This window comes from Cryptomeria japonica, unplaced genomic scaffold (genome assembly GCF_030272615.1).
Source record: "Cryptomeria japonica unplaced genomic scaffold, Sugi_1.0 HiC_scaffold_26, whole genome shotgun sequence".
In the NCBI taxonomy this organism is placed as follows: Eukaryota; Viridiplantae; Streptophyta; class Pinopsida; order Cupressales; family Cupressaceae; genus Cryptomeria; species Cryptomeria japonica.
This window is the reverse complement of record NW_026728848.1, coordinates 287,501-302,683: the sequence shown is the minus strand read 5'-3', so window position 1 is coordinate 302,683 and position 15,183 is coordinate 287,501. Positions and strand designations below refer to the sequence as shown.

General features: G+C 59.4%; 1 non-coding gene across 1 annotated transcript; it reads right to left on the bottom strand.

Annotated features, from left to right (window-relative positions):
* Window positions 1-1,891: 1,891 nt before the first annotated feature.
* On the bottom strand, window positions 1,892-2,010 carry LOC131861465 (5S ribosomal RNA). The gene has a single exon (XR_009360538.1). It is a non-coding gene; the product is annotated as a 5S ribosomal RNA (ribosomal RNA).
* Between the last annotated feature and the right edge of the window lie 13,173 nt (window positions 2,011-15,183).

Here is a 15,183-nt window from a genome sequence, read left to right as displayed (position 1 = left end):
TCGGCTGGGTTGCGCGCCCTGGTGCGCACCAAGGAGCGCTCCGAAGTGTGCTCCAAGGTGCGGCGTGCACGAAGTCGGAGCCCGGTTTGCCCCGGGTGCGCACCTTCGCCGCGGTGCGCACCATGGCGTGCACGAAGTCGGAGCCCGGTTTGCCCCGGGTGCGCACCTCGCGTGCACCTTCGGCGGGGTTGCGCGCCCTGGTGGGCACCATGGTGCGCACCAAGGAGCGCTCCGAAGTGTGCTCCAAGGTGCGGCGTGCACGAAGTCGGAGCCCGGTTTGCCCCGGGTGCGCACCTCGCGTGCACCTTCGGCGGGGTTGCGCGCCCTGGTGGGCACCATGGTGCGCACCAAGGAGCGCTCCGAAGTGTGCTCCAAGGTGCGGCGTGCACGAAGTCGGAGCCCGGTTTGCCCCGGGTGCGCACCTCGCGTGCACCTTCGCCGCGGTGGGCACCATGGCGTGCACGAAGTCGGAGCCCGGTTTGCCCCGGGTGCGCACCTCGCGTGCACCTTCGCCGGGGTGGGCACCTCGGCTGGGTTGCGCGCCCTGGTGCGCACCAAGGAGCGCTCCGAAGTGTGCTCCAAGGTGCGGCGTGCACGAAGTCGGAGCCCGGTTTGCCCCGGGTGCGCACCTCGCGTGCACCTTCGCCAGGGTGGGCACCTCGGTGCGCACACCTTCTCAATGTTTTCTTGCCTTTTCTGGAAATTGGTGAAGGCAGCGCATCAAAGGTGCGCACCTCGGTGTGCTCCGAGGTGCGAACCCGAGAGCGCTCCGAGGTGCCCACGAAGTCGAAAGTCGGGTTAATTGCATTGTTTTCCCCGGGTGCGCTCCGAGGTGCGCAACATCGGCGCGCACCAAGGAGGGCTCCGAAGTGTGCTCCAAGGTGCGCACGATGGCGTGCACCTCTGGTGCGCACGATTCGGAGCTCGGTTTGACCGGGGTGCGCACACCTTGGCTGGGTTGCGCACCTTTTGTGCGCTCCAAGGTGCGCACGAAGTCGGAGCTCGGTTTGCCCCGGGTGCGCACCTTCGCCAGGGTGCGCACCTTGATGCGCACGCCTTGGCTGGGCTGCGCACCTTGGTGGGCGCCATGGTGCGCACCTTTCGTGCGCTCCAAGGTGCGCACGAAGTCGGAGCTCGGTTTGCCCCGGGTGCGCACCTTGGTGGGCGCCATGGTGCACTCCGAGGTGCCCAAGATTGGTGCGCACCAAGGAGCGCTCCGAAGTGCGCTCCAAGGTGCGCGCGAAGTCGAAAGTTGGGTTAATTGTCCGGTTTGCCTCGGGTGCGCACCTTGCGTGCACCTTCGCCAGGGTGGGCGCCTTGGTGCGCACACCTTGGCTGGGCTGCGCACACCTTGGCACCCGCGTTTCCTTCATTTTAAATTTTTTTTTTTTACAATCTCTCAAGTGGGAAATTCTATAATCTCAACTTTTTTTGCCTTTTCAGGAAACTTTTGAATGGAGCGCATCATTGGTGCGCTCCGAAGTGTGCTCCAAAGCTCTCTCCAGCTGCGTGCACCTGCCCCGGCCGCGCACCCGGCCCCGCCCAGCTTCGCTCACCTGTCCCGGGCGTCTGGTGCGGAACCTTAGAGTAAGAAACATCACCGTGCACCTTGGCCAACGTGCGCGACTCGACCGAGCGCGCACTGGCCGAGGTGCACACCGATTTCACCTGGGTGCGCGCGCAGCACCTCGGGCGCACCGGGGTGCGCGCACAACGCCCGGGTTGCACCGTGGCCTGTGTGCTCGGGGCGCCTCGGGTGCGCGCTCGGTGTCGCCCCCGCGCGCGCGGTAGTGCGGGCAGCGCACCCCGGCCCGGCCCGGCCCCGACGAGAACGCAAACGGGCAAAAGGTTTATTCAAATAGCATTGCGACGCCCGGCGAAAAACTAAAAAAGGGTGCAACACCGGGACTTCCCGGGAGGTCACCCATCCCAGTACTACTCCGGCCCAAGCGCGCTTAACTGCGGAGTTCTGATGGGATCCGGTGCACTAACGCTGGTATGATCGCACCCGTTATGAGCTTGTCGCAGTGTGTACTTAGCAAACCGCGACCCACGTGCGAATCCACCCCGGCCACCCACCCCCGTCGAGGTGCACACCCTCCCTCGCGAAGTGCGCCCCGTTCGCCAAGTGTGAACCCTGCCCGGGTGCGCGCACCTTGCTAGGGCGTCGGGTGTGCACCCGGCCCGGCCTACGTGCGTGCACCTGGAGGGGGCGTCGTGTGCGTGCAGTGTCCCGTCTGCAACGCGGTGCCCACACACCACCTCGGGCGCAACGACCTGCGCTCACATGTGGGCCGAGTGCACCTTGGTGCATGTTCGGGGCGCCTCGGGTGCACGCTCGATCTTGCCCCGGTGCACCAAGGCGCTCGGTTTGCCCCGGGTGCGCACTTGGTGCAAGGTGGGCACCCAAAATAGGGATCAAGCACCAAAACACAAGTTTCGGGATGCAAAATGGGACCCAAGGACCACAAATGCGTTCCAAGACCCATGATGGGTCCACGAGAACAAAAATGTGTTCCGAGACTTAATAAACAAATATTGGGTTTTAGGAGAAGAAACATGCTCTGATGCCCAAAACGAGAATCGACCCCGAAAAGGCCACAGGCCAAAAGTGGGATGCGAGACAAAAAAAAATGGGACCCGAGGACCAAAATTGGGTTCCCAGGTCGAAGACAGGGCAACCGGACAAGAAACGACCTCTAAGGCTCGAAATGAGTCCCGACGACTAAAACTTGACAAGAAGCACCCATCAGGCACCCAACTCGACACCCATGGGATGCCGACCCACCCGGGCTTCCACCTAGCACACCTTGGCACCCACCCACCCTCGCACCCAACCTCGCACCCAACTTAGCACCTTTGAACCCACATTGGCACTCACCCTGACCCTGGCACCTTGGAACCCACATTGGCACTCACCTTGACCCTGGCACCCACCTTTGCACTCACCTTGGGACCCACCCTGGCTCCCACCTCGGCACCCACCCAGACACCCACCTTGGTTCCTTGGCACCCACCTTGGATCCTTGGCACCCACCCCGACACCCACCTTGGCACGCAACTTGGCTACTTGCCACCCACCTTGGCTCCTTGACGCCCACCCCGACAACCACCCCGTGACCTACCCTGGCTAGGGTTGGTGCACACCCACCCTGGTGCCCACCTTGGCACCCACCCTATGACCCACCTTGGCACGCACCTTAGTACCCACCCCGTTACCCACCCTAGGACCCACCCCGTGACCCACCTTGGCCAGGGTGGGTGCACCCACCCTGGTGCCCACCTTGGCACCCACCCATCCTAGCACCCAGCCTGTGACCGGGCTTGGAACCCAACCTTGCACCCGCACCCGTCTTGGCCAGTGTGGGTGCGCACCCATCCTGGCACCCACGTTGTGACACACCCTTTAACCCACGCACCCTAGCACCCACGTTGGCACCCACCTTGGAACCCAACCTAGCAACTTGGCACCCACCCCGTGACCCACCTTGGCATCCACCATAGCAGTCGCCGACTTGGCACCCACCTCGGCACCCACCTTGACACTTGTGGACCCACCTTGCCACTCACCCTAGCATCGACCCATCCTAGCACCCACCCTGGCACCTTTGCACCCTAGCACTCACCCATCCTAGCACCTAACCTGTGACCCACCTTGACACTCACCCTCGCACCCACCTTGGAACCCAACCTAGCACCCACCCACCCTGACACCAACCCTAGCACCTACCCACCCTTGCACCCACCCTGTGACCCATCTTGGCACCCACCCATCCTACCACTCAACCTATCACCCACCTTCTCACCCACCTTGGCATCCACCTTAGCACCCACCCACACTGGCACCTTGGCACCCACCTCGGGCAAGGTGGGTGCACACCCACCCTGGCACCCAATTTAGAACCCACCGAGCATGTTACCCACCTTGGCACCCACATTGCAGCCCACCCTAGTACCCACCCTATGACCCACATTGGCATCCACACCCTAGCACCCAGGCACCTCGACACCCGCCTTGACACCCACCCTAGCACTGAACCTGTGACCCACCTTGGAACTCACCCTAGAACCCACCCACCCTGTGAACCACCTTGGCATCCACCTTAGCACCCACCCACCTTGGCACCCACTCTAGCACTCACCCATCCTAACACCCAACTTGTTACCCACCTTGGCACCCGCCCTCGCGTCCACCTTGAAACCCACCCTAGCACCCACCCACGCAGGAGCCCACCTTGGCACCCAACCTAACACCCACGCATCCTGGCACCCAACTTGTGACCCACCTTGGAACCCACCCTAGTACCCACCTTTGAACCCACTATATCACCAACCCACCTTGGCACCCACCCTATGACCCTCTTTGGAATCCACCCTAGCACGCACCCACCCTGGCACCCACCATGGAGCGCACCCTAGCACCCACCCACCTCGGCACGCACCTCAACACCCACCTTGGTGTGCGCACTGCGCCAACCTCTCAAAGACCCTATGTGGTGCGCTCCAAAGTGTACACCTTTGGTGCGCTCCAAGGTGCGCACCTTTGGTGCACACCGAGGTGCACACCAAAGTGTGCACCGAGGTGAGCACCAAAGTGCACTCCAGGGTGCACACCAAGGCGTGCACCTTTGGTGCGGTCAATGCAAACGAATTCGGAAGTTGGGGTCGATGTCCTAATCGCTGCTGCAGACTACACGTATGAGAATCGGACAAATAGCTTTATATAGGGGAGGTGTTGCGTTTGATGGGTCGACTCCCCTGGTTGTGTGCACTGCACCAACTTCAAAGACCCTGTCTTGTTTAAGAAGTCAAAAGTTGGGGTGGATGTCCTAATCATTGCTGCAGTCTACGCATGTATGAGAATCAGACAAATAGCTTATATAGGGGAGGTGTTGCATTCGGTGGGTTGACTCCCCTGGTTGTGCGCACTGCGCCAACCTCAAAGACCCCGCATAGCAGAAGAAGTCGGAAGTCGGATTTTGGTGAGCACCAAGGCGTGCACCTTTGGTGCGGTCAACGCAGACGAATTCAGAAGTTGGGGTGGATGTCCTAATCGTTGTTGCAGGCTACACATGTATGAGAATCAGACAAATAGCTTATATAGGGGAGGTGTTGGGTTTGATGGGTCAACTCCCTTGGTTGTGCGCATTACGCCAACCTCAAAGACCTTGTTTTCGTTAAGAAGTCAAAAGTTGGGGTCAATGTCCTAATGGCTCCTGCAGGCTACACATGTATGAGAATCGGACAAATAGCTTATATAGGGGAGGTGTTGGGTTTGATGGGTCGACTCCCCTGGTTGTGCGCATTACGTCAACCTCAAAGACCTTGTTTTCGTTAAGAAGTCAAAAGTTGGGGTCGATGTCCTAATTGCTCCTGTAGACTACACATGTATGAGAATCAGACAAATAGCTTATATAGGGGAGGTGTTGGGTTTGATGGGTTGACTCCCCTAGTTGTTCGCATTACACCAACCTCAAAGACCTTGTTTTCGTTTAGAAGCCGAAAGTTGGGGTCGATGTCCTAATTGCTCCTGCAGGCTACGCATGTATGAGAATCAGACAAATAGCTTATATAGGGGAGGTGTTGGGTTTGATGGGTCGACTCCCCTGGCATTGCGCCAACCTCAAAGACCCTGCATTGCGGATGAAGTCGAAAGTCAGAGTTTGGTGTGCTACAAGGTGTGGTCGAAGGTGCTCACCTAGGTGTGCACCTTTGGAGCGCAGGAAAAGTGCCCTCCAAAAGTGCGCACCTTTGGAGTGCACAAAAGTGCCCTCCAAAAGTGCGCACCTTTGGAGCGCACAAAAGTGCCCTCCAAAAAGTGCCCTCCAAAAGTGCGCACCTTTGGAGTGCAGAAAAGTGCCCTCCAAAAAGTGCCCTCCAAAAGTGCGCACCTTTGGAGCGCAGAAAAGTGCCCTCCAAAAAGTGCCCTCCAAAAGTGCGCACCTTTGGAGCGCAGAAAAGTGCCCTCCAAAAAGTGCCCTCCAAAAGTGCGCACCTTTGGAGCGCAGAAAAGTGCCCTCCAAAAAGTGCCCTCCAAAAGTGCGCACCTTTGGAGCGCAGAAAAGTGCCCTCCAAAAAGTGCCCTCCAAAAGTGCGCACCTTTGGAGCGCAGAAAAGTGCCCTCCAAAAAGTGCCCTCCAAAAGTGCGCACCTTTGGAGCGCAGAAAAGTGCCCTCCAAAAAGTGCCCTCCAAAAGTGCGCACCTTTGGAGCGCAGAAAAGTGCCCTCCAAAAAGTGCCCTCCAAAAGTGCGCACCTTTGGAGCGCAGAAAAGTGCCCTCCAAAAAGTGCCCTCCAAAAGTGCGCACCTTTGGAGCGCAGAAAAGTGCCCTCCAAAAGTGCGCACCTTTGGAGCGCACAAAAGTGCCCTCCAAAAGTGCGCACTTTTGGTGCGCACCAAGGCGCTGGTTCGGTCGTTGCAGGCGAGTTCGGAAGTTGGGGTCGATGTCCTGAGCGGAGGTGCAAACTACACAGGTGTCGGAATCGGACAAATAGCTTATATAGGGGAGGTGTATGCTTCGATGGGTCGACTCCCCAGGTTGAGCGCACCGCGCCAACCTCAAAGACCCTACGGTATGGATGAAGTCGGAAGTTGGGTCCGATGACGGATTCGATTAGTAGGTATGCTCATGAGGTCGGAATTTGGGTCCGATGACCTGCCATGTGCAGGAAGGCGAATGTTGGCACTGTGCGTTGCAAGGTGCACACCAAGGCGCTGGTGCGGTCTTTTTAGTCGAGTTCGGAAGTTGGGGTCGATGTCCTGATCGGAGGTGCAAGCTACACAGGTGTGGGAATCGGACAAATAGCTTATATAGGGGAGGTGTATGCTTCGTTGGGTCGACTCCCCGGGTTGAGCGCACCGCGCCAACCTCAAAGACCCTACGGTATGGATGAAGTCGGAAGTTGGGTCCGATGACCGATTCGATATGTAGGCATACTCGCGAGGTCGGAATTTGGGTCCGATGACCTGCCACGTGCAGGAAGGCGAATGTTGGCACTGTGCGTTGCAAGGTGCGCACCAAGGCGCTGGTTCGGTCGTTGGAGGCGAGTTCGGAAGTTGGGGTCGATGTCTTGATCGGAGGTGCAAACTACACAGGTGTGGGAATCGGACAAATAGCTTATATAGGGGAGGTGTATGCTTCGTTGGGTCGACTCCCCGGGTTGAGCGCACCGCGCCAACCTCAAAGACCCTACGGTATGGATGAAGTCGGAAGTTGGGTCCGATGACCGATTCGATATGTAGGCATACTCGCGAGGTCGGAATTTGGGTCCGATGACCTGCCATGTGCAGGAAGGCGAATGTTGGGACTGTGCGTCGCAAGGTGCGCACCAAGGCGCTGGTGCCGTCGTTGCAGTCGAGTTCGGAAGTTGGGGTCGATGTCCTGGTCAGAGGTGCAAACTACACAGGTGTGGGAATCGGACAAATAGCTTATATAGGGGAGGTGTATGCTTCGATGGGTCGACTCCCTGGGTTGAGCGCACCGCGCCAACCTCAAAGACCCTACAGTATGGATGAAGTCGGAAGTTGGGTCCGATGACCGATTCGATACGTAGGCATATTGGCGAGGTCTGAATTTGTGTCCGATGACCTGCCATGCGCAGGAAGGCGGAATTTGGGTCCGATGACCGAGTTGATGGCGTGCCATGCGCAGAAAGGCGGAATTTGGGTCCGATGACCGAGTTGATGTTGATGGCCCGCCATGCACAGGAAGGCGGAATTTGGGTCCGATGACCGATTTGAAGGCGTGCCATACGCAAAAAGGCGGAGTTTGGGTCCGATGACCGAGTTGATATTGATGGCCCGCCATGCGCAGGAAGGCGGAATTTGGGTCCGATGACCTGACATACGCATGGAGTCCGACTCGGGGGCCGATGTTCGATTCGATGACTTGCATTGTGGGTAAAGTCGGAAGTTGTGGTCTTTGACCCGATTCGATGACCAGACTTCGGCTGCTTGAGAATCGGACAAATAACTTATATAGGGGAGGTAGTGTTCTCGAGCATCCTCCCCCCGTGCCCGTTTATGTCGATTGATGCTGGTGCTCGACTGGTTGGAGCGCTCGGATGCAAAAATCTTGCACCAGGATTTATCGATTGTGATGGACACGGCAAGTCTCCTGATTGCTATGCAGGAGCTCATCGTGAATCTCTATGCGGCCTTGGTATGGACTCGACCTGCGGAATGGTTCGGCAATGGTAGTCGCTCCAACACGTCCTTGCAATGGCCACAGAGGTGATTCGACTAGAGCTCCAGTCTAGCTTTTGGGTTGCTTGGCGGACTGGTATAGCCGCGATCGAGTTCCGGCCATGAACGTTTTAGATAGCTCTTGGGCTTTCTGGGACCGAAGTCGGAAGTTTGGGCTGTTGTCCGATTTGATGACCATTCTTCGGATGTGTGAGAATCGGACAAATAACTTATATAGGGGACTGTGTTGTCTCACGCAGCCCCCTCCGTGCCCCTCTATCTCGACCGATGTTGGTGCTTGAAAGGGTTGGGATCGCTCGGATTTATAAACGTGCACCACCATTTGTCGAGTGTGAGGGACGCGGCAGGTCTCCTAAATGCTATGCGGGCGCTCTCTGAGAATCTCTATCCGGCCTCGACACAGACTAGTCTTGCTGAATGGTTTGGCACTGGTAGTCGATCCAACACGTCGTTGTTGTGGCCGCCTAGGCGATTCGATTCGAGCCCCCGTCTAGCTTTTGGGTTGCTTGGCGGATTTTGCCCTATCCGCAAGTGAGCTCGGTCCCTAAACGTTCGAGAAACCCGATTGCTATGCGCCGACTCTCTTTCTTGCGAGCCTCCATCTAGCTTTTGGGTCTCTACGGAACGGAAGTCGGAATCTGGGACCGTTGTTTGATTCGACGAGGCAGACTACGGTTGTGCGAGAATCGGACAAATAACTTATATAGGGGAGGTGTTGACTGGAGCATTCTCCCCCGTGCCCCTCTAACTCGACCAATGCTGGCGCTCGAACGGTGGTAGCGCTCGGATTTTCATTGAGCGCCAGCATTGGTCGATTTAGAGGGGCATGCGAGATTCCCGAATGCTATGCGAGGGCTCTAACGGAAATGTCTATTGGTTTCGGTATGGATGCAATTGCGAGTGGTTCGGCAAAGGTAGTCGTTCCGATGCGTCCATGTCGTGGCCAAATCGATAATTCGATTTGAGCCCTCGTATAGCATTTGGGTCTCTCGATGTGATTCCGCATTCCAGTCCCTTTGGGCACTGCTTGAGCCGCATCCCAGGGGGTTCCCTTCCCAATAATCTGCCTCGCAACCCGATTGCTATGCGGTGAGGCTCCTCGGCCGCCTCGGAACTATCTGTGTATCAGACGCATCGCGGGATAAGGGGTTGGCAACGGTAGTCGCCCCAAGCGCGTCCGATGCTTGGACCATTCCGAGGCGGCCCTGAAGCCTCTTCCGTCTAGCCGTTGGGTCCTTCTCGCCGCATCCCTCGCCTCGCACCCCGATTGCTATGCGGTGAGGCTCCTCGGCCGCCTCGGAACTATCTGTGTATCGGACGCGTCGCGGGATAAGGGGTTGTCACTGGTAGTCGCCCCAAGCGCGTCCGATGCTTGGACCATTCCGAGGCGGCCCTGAAGCCTCTTTCGTCTAGCCGTTGGGTCCTTCTCGCCGCATCCCTCGCCTCGCACCCCGATTGCTATGCGGTGAGGCTCCTCGGCCGCCTCGGAACTATCTGTGTATCGGACGCGTCGCGGGATAAGGGGTTGTCATTGGTAGTCGCCCCAAGCGCGTCCGATGCTTGGACCATTCCGAGGCGGCCCTGAAGCCTCTTCCGTCTAGCCGTTGGGTCCTTCTCGCCGCATCCCTCGCCTCGCACCCCGATTGCTATGCGGTGAGGCTCCTCGGCCGCCTCGGAACTATCTGTGTATCGGACGCGTCGCGGGATAAGGGGTTGTCACTGGTAGTCGCCCCAAGCGCGTCCGATGCTTGGACCATTCCGAGGCGGCCCTGAAGCCTCTTCCGTCTAGCCGTTGGGTCCTTCTCGCCGCATCCCTCGCCTCGCACCCCGATTGCTATGCGGTGAGGCTCCTCGGCCGCCTCGGAACTATCTGTGTATCGGACGCGTCGCGGGATAAGGGGTTGTCACTGGTAGTCGCCCCAAGCGCGTTCGATGCTTGGACCATTCCGAGGCGGCCCTGAAGCCTCTTCCGTCTAGCCGTTGGGTCCTTCTCGCCGCATCCCTCGCCTCGCACCCCGATTGCTATGCGGTGAGGCTCCTCGGCCGCCTTGGAACTATCTGTGTATCGGACGCGTCGCGGGATAAGGGGTTGTCACTGGTAGTCGCCCCAAGCGCGTCCGATGCTTGGACCATTCCGAGGCGGACCCGAAGCCTCTTCCGTCTAGCCGTTGGGTCCTTCTCGCCGCATCCTTCGCCTCGCACCCCGATTGCTATGCGGTGAGGCTCCTCGGCCGCCTCGGAACTATCTGTGTATCGGACGCGTCGCGGGATAAGGGGTTGTCACTGGTAGTCGCCCCAAGCGCGTCCGATGCTTGGACCATTCCGAGGTGGCCCCGAAGCCTCCCGTCTAGCCGTTGGGTCCTTCTCGCCGCATCCCTCGCCTCGCACCCCGATTGCTATGCGGTGAGGCTCCTCGGCCGCCTTGGAACTATCTGTGTATCGGACGCGTCGCGGGATAAGGGGTTGTCACTGGTAGTCGCCCCAAGCGCGTCCGATGCTTGGACCATTCCGAGGCGGACCCGAAGCCTCTTCCGTCTAGCCGTTGGGTCCTTCTCGCCGCATCCCTCGCCTCGCACCCCGATTGCTATGCGGTGAGGCTCCTCGGCCGCCTTGGAACTATCTGTGTATCGGACGCGTCGCGGGATAAGGGGTTGTCACTGGTAGTCGCCCCAAGCGCGTCCGATGCTTGGACCATTCCGAGGCGGACCCGAAGCCTCTTCCGTCTAGCCGTTGGGTCCTTCTCGCCGCATCCCTCGCCTCGCACCCCGATTGCTATGCGGTGAGGCTCCTCGGCCGCCTTGGAACTATCTGTGTATCGGACGCGTCGCGGGATAAGGGGTTGTCACTGGTAGTCGCCCCAAGCGCGTCCGATGCTTGGACCATTCCGAGGCGGACCCGAAGCCTCTTCCGTCTAGCCGTTGGGTCCTTCTCGCCGCATCCCTCGCCTCGCACCCCGATTGCTATGCGGTGAGGCTCCTCGGCCGCCTTGGAACTATCTGTGTATCGGACGCGTCGCGGGATAAGGGGTTGTCACTGGTAGTCGCCCCAAGCGCGTCCGATGCTTGGACCATTCCGAGGCGGACCCGAAGCCTCTTCCGTCTAGCCGTTGGGTCCTTCTCGCCGCATCCCTCGCCTCGCACCCCGATTGCTATGCGGTGAGGCTCCTCGGCCGCCTTGGAACTATCTGTGTATCGGACGCGTCGCGGGATAAGGGGTTGTCACTGGTAGTCGCCCCAAGCGCGTCCGATGCTTGGACCATTCCGAGGCGGACCCGAAGCCTCTTCCGTCTAGCCGTTGGGTCCTTCTCGCCGCATCCCTCGCCTCGCACCCCGATTGCTATGCGGTGAGGCTCCTCGGCCGCCTTGGAACTATCTGTGTATCGGACGCGTCGCGGGATAAGGGGTTGTCACTGGTAGTCGCCCCAAGCGCGTCCGATGCTTGGACCATTCCGAGGCGGCCCCGAAGCCTCTTCCGTCTAGCCGTTGGGTCCTTCTCGCCGCATCCTTCGCCTCGCACCCCGATTGCTATGCGGTGAGGCTCCTCGGCCGCCTTGGAACTATCTGTGTATCGGACGCGTCGCGGGATAAGGGGTTGTCACTGGTAGTCGCCCCAAGCGCGTCCGATGCTTGGACCATTCCGAGGCGGCCCCGAAGCCTCTTCCGTGTAGCCGTTGGGTCCTTCTCGCCGCATCCCTCGCCTCGCACCCCGATTGCTATGCGGTGAGGCTCCTCGGCCGCCTTGGAACTATCTGTGTATCGGACGCGTCGCGGGATAAGGGGTTGTCACTGGTAGTCGCCCCAAGCGCGTCCGATGCTTGGACCATTCCGAGGCGGACCTGAAGCCTCTTCCCTCTAGCCGTTGGGGCTTTCTCGCCGCATCCCTCGCCTCGCACCCTGATTGCTATGCTGTGAGGCTCCTCGGCCGCCTTGGAACTATCTGTGTATCGGACGCATCGCGGGATAAGGGGTTGGCAGTGGTAGTCGCCCCAAGCGCATCCGGTGCTTGGACCATTCCGAGGCGGCCCTGCAGCCTCTTCCGTCTAGCCGTTGGGGCCATCTCGCCGCATCCCCCACCTCGCACCACGATTGCTATGCGGTGAGGCTCCTTGGCCGCCTCGGAACTATCTGTGTATCGGACGCATCGCGGGATAAGGGGTTGTCACTGGTAGTCGCCCCAAGCGCGTCCGATGCTTGGACTATTCCGAGGCGGCCCTGCAGCCTCTTCCGTCTAGCCGTTGGGGCCATCTCGCCGCATCCCCCACCTCCTCGGCCGCCTCGGAACTATCTGTGTATCGGACGCATCGCGGGATAAGGGGTTGGCAGTGGTAGTCGCCCCAAGCGCGTCCGATGCTTGGACTATTCCGAGGCAGCCCTGCAGCCTCTTCCGTCTAGCCTTTGGGGCCATCTCGCCGCATCCCTCGCCTCGCACCCCGATTGCTATGCGGTGAGGCTCCTCGGCCGCCTGGGAACTATCTTCGTATCGGACACATCGCGGGATAAGGGGTTGTCACTGGTAGTCGCCCCAAGCGCGTCCGATGCTTGGACTATTCCGAGGCGGCCCTGTGGCCTCTTCCGTCTAGCCGTTGGGGCCATCTCGCCGCATCCCCCACCTCGCACCCCGATTGCTATGCGGTGAGGCTCTTCGGCCGCCTTGGAACTATCTTCGTATCGGACGCATCGCGGGATAAGGGGTTGTCACTGGTAGTCGCCCCAAGCGCGTCCGATGCTTGGACTATTCCGAGGCGGCCCTGCAGCCTCTTCCGTCTAGCCGTTGGGGCCATCTCGCCGCATCCCCCACCTCGCACCCCGATTGCTATGCGGTGAGGCTCCTCGGCCGCCTTGGAACTATCTTCGTATCGGACGCATCGCGGGATAAGGGGTTGTCACTGGTAGTCGCCCCAAGCGCGTCCGATGCTTGGACTATTCCGACGCGGCCCTGTGGCCTCTTCCGTCTAGCCGTTGGGGCCATCTCGCCGCATCCCCCACCTCGCACCCCGATTGCTATGCGGTGAGGCTCCCCGGCCGCCTTGGAACCATCTTCGTATCGGACGCATCGCGGGATAGGGGGCTGTCACTGGTAGTCGCCCCAAGCGTGTCCGATGCTTGGACCATTCCTAGGCGGCCCTGAAGCCTCTTCCGTCTAGCCGTTGGGGCCTTCCCGCCCCATCCCTCGCCTCGCACCCCCGATTGCTATGCGGTGAGGCTCCTCGGCCGCCTTGGAACCATCTGTGTATCGGACGCATCGCGGGATAAGGGGTTGGCACTGGCAGTCGCCCCAAGCGCGTCCGATGCTTGGACCATTCCGAGGTGGCCCTGAAGCCTCTTCCGTCTAGCCGTTGGGGCCTTCCCGCCCCATCCCTCGCCTCGCACCCCGATTGATATGCGGTGAGGCTCCTCGGCCGCCTTGGAACTATCTGTGTATCGGACGCATCGCGGGATAAGGGGTTGGCACTGGTAGTCGTCCCAATCGCATCCGATGCTTGGACCATTCCGAGGCGGCCCTGCAGCCTCTTCCGTTTAGCCGTCGGGGCCTTCCCGCCGCATCCCTCGCCTCGCATCCCGATTCCTATGCGGTGAGTCTTCTCGGCCGCCGCGGAACTATACCTGTTATTGCTACTGCATCCTTCGGCTGGTAACCTCCTCTGCCGCCTTGGAACGTTCTCTTTGTCGGACGCGTCGCGGGATAAGGGGTTGGCACTGGTAGTCGCCCCAAGCGCGCCCGATGCATAGACCGCTCCGAGTCGACCTTGCTTTCAGCCTCTCACATGCATAGACCTCTCTGAGTCGACCCTGCAGCCTCTCACGTTTAGCCTTTGGAATCTCGCCTCACAACATGATTGCTATCCTTGATGCATCCCTTGCCTCGAGCCCTGATTGCTTTCTTGGCTGCATCCCTCCTCTCCTCACAGCCCGGTTGTCATCACTGCTTCATCCGTCGCTTCATGCATTCTGGCTGCTGGGCCCTTCCCACCGCACACCTCGATTGCTATCTCTTCTGCATCACACACCCCGATTGCTATCTCTGCTACATCCCTCGGCTCTCACTTCTGCATCCTTCGCCTCACACCTCGATTGCTATCAATGCTGCATCCGTAACCTCACACCCCGATTGCTATGCGGGGAGGCTCCTTGGCCGCCTTGGAAATTTCTGTGTGTCGGACGCACCGCGGGATAAGGGGTTGGCACTGGTAGTCGCCCCAAGTGCGCCCGATTCTTAGACCGCTTCGAGGTGACCTCGTAGCCTCTTTCGTCCAGGCTTCCTGCCTTCAACGCCCTTTTTACACCTCGATTGCTATGCGCGGGCTCGTTGGCGTCTATCACCTCTCTGCGAAGAGTGGCACGATGATTGTTGGGGTAAATCGTAGCAGTCCGATCTCTGGCCTTGGGCCATTGTGAGGGCTGATCGATTTCCTGTGCGCATCTCGTGTTCGCCCAGTAACAGACTCGACGACTTGTAATCGGTCTTGTTCCCGATTGTTCCTGGAGGTAGTCTTCGGAACTCTTGGATTTGACCTGTCACTCGAACTGTCCTCTTCCGAGGATGCTTGTGTGTGTGTGCTTGTGCCATTTCCTTGGCGGTATTAACGAGATATTAAAGAGCGGAGTGAGCGCCTCGCCCAGCTATGTTTGGGGCTGTCACTCCCTTACCCGGTGTGCGACCGCTTTGCACGTAGGTTGCGGAGCATCGCGACTCTTTCGATGTTTGGCGGTTGTCTTCCGGTGATGCGTTGGTCCCGAAGTGCACGTTACTAGCATTTCTGCCATTGTTCTCGATCTTTGGCACGTTCCTTCGTTGCAATTGGATATATATCTCCGTTTATACGCGCAGGCTTCTCCCGCCTATTCAGCGCTGTCCCACTCTCAGCACTCTCGTGGTCTCCTTGGCTTCTCTCTCCCGTGAGCGAGCTCTCTTCTCGAGTCTTTTCCATGTCCCATGGAGGTTGCCTTGCGAAATTCGGGCACACAAACGTGACCGGAT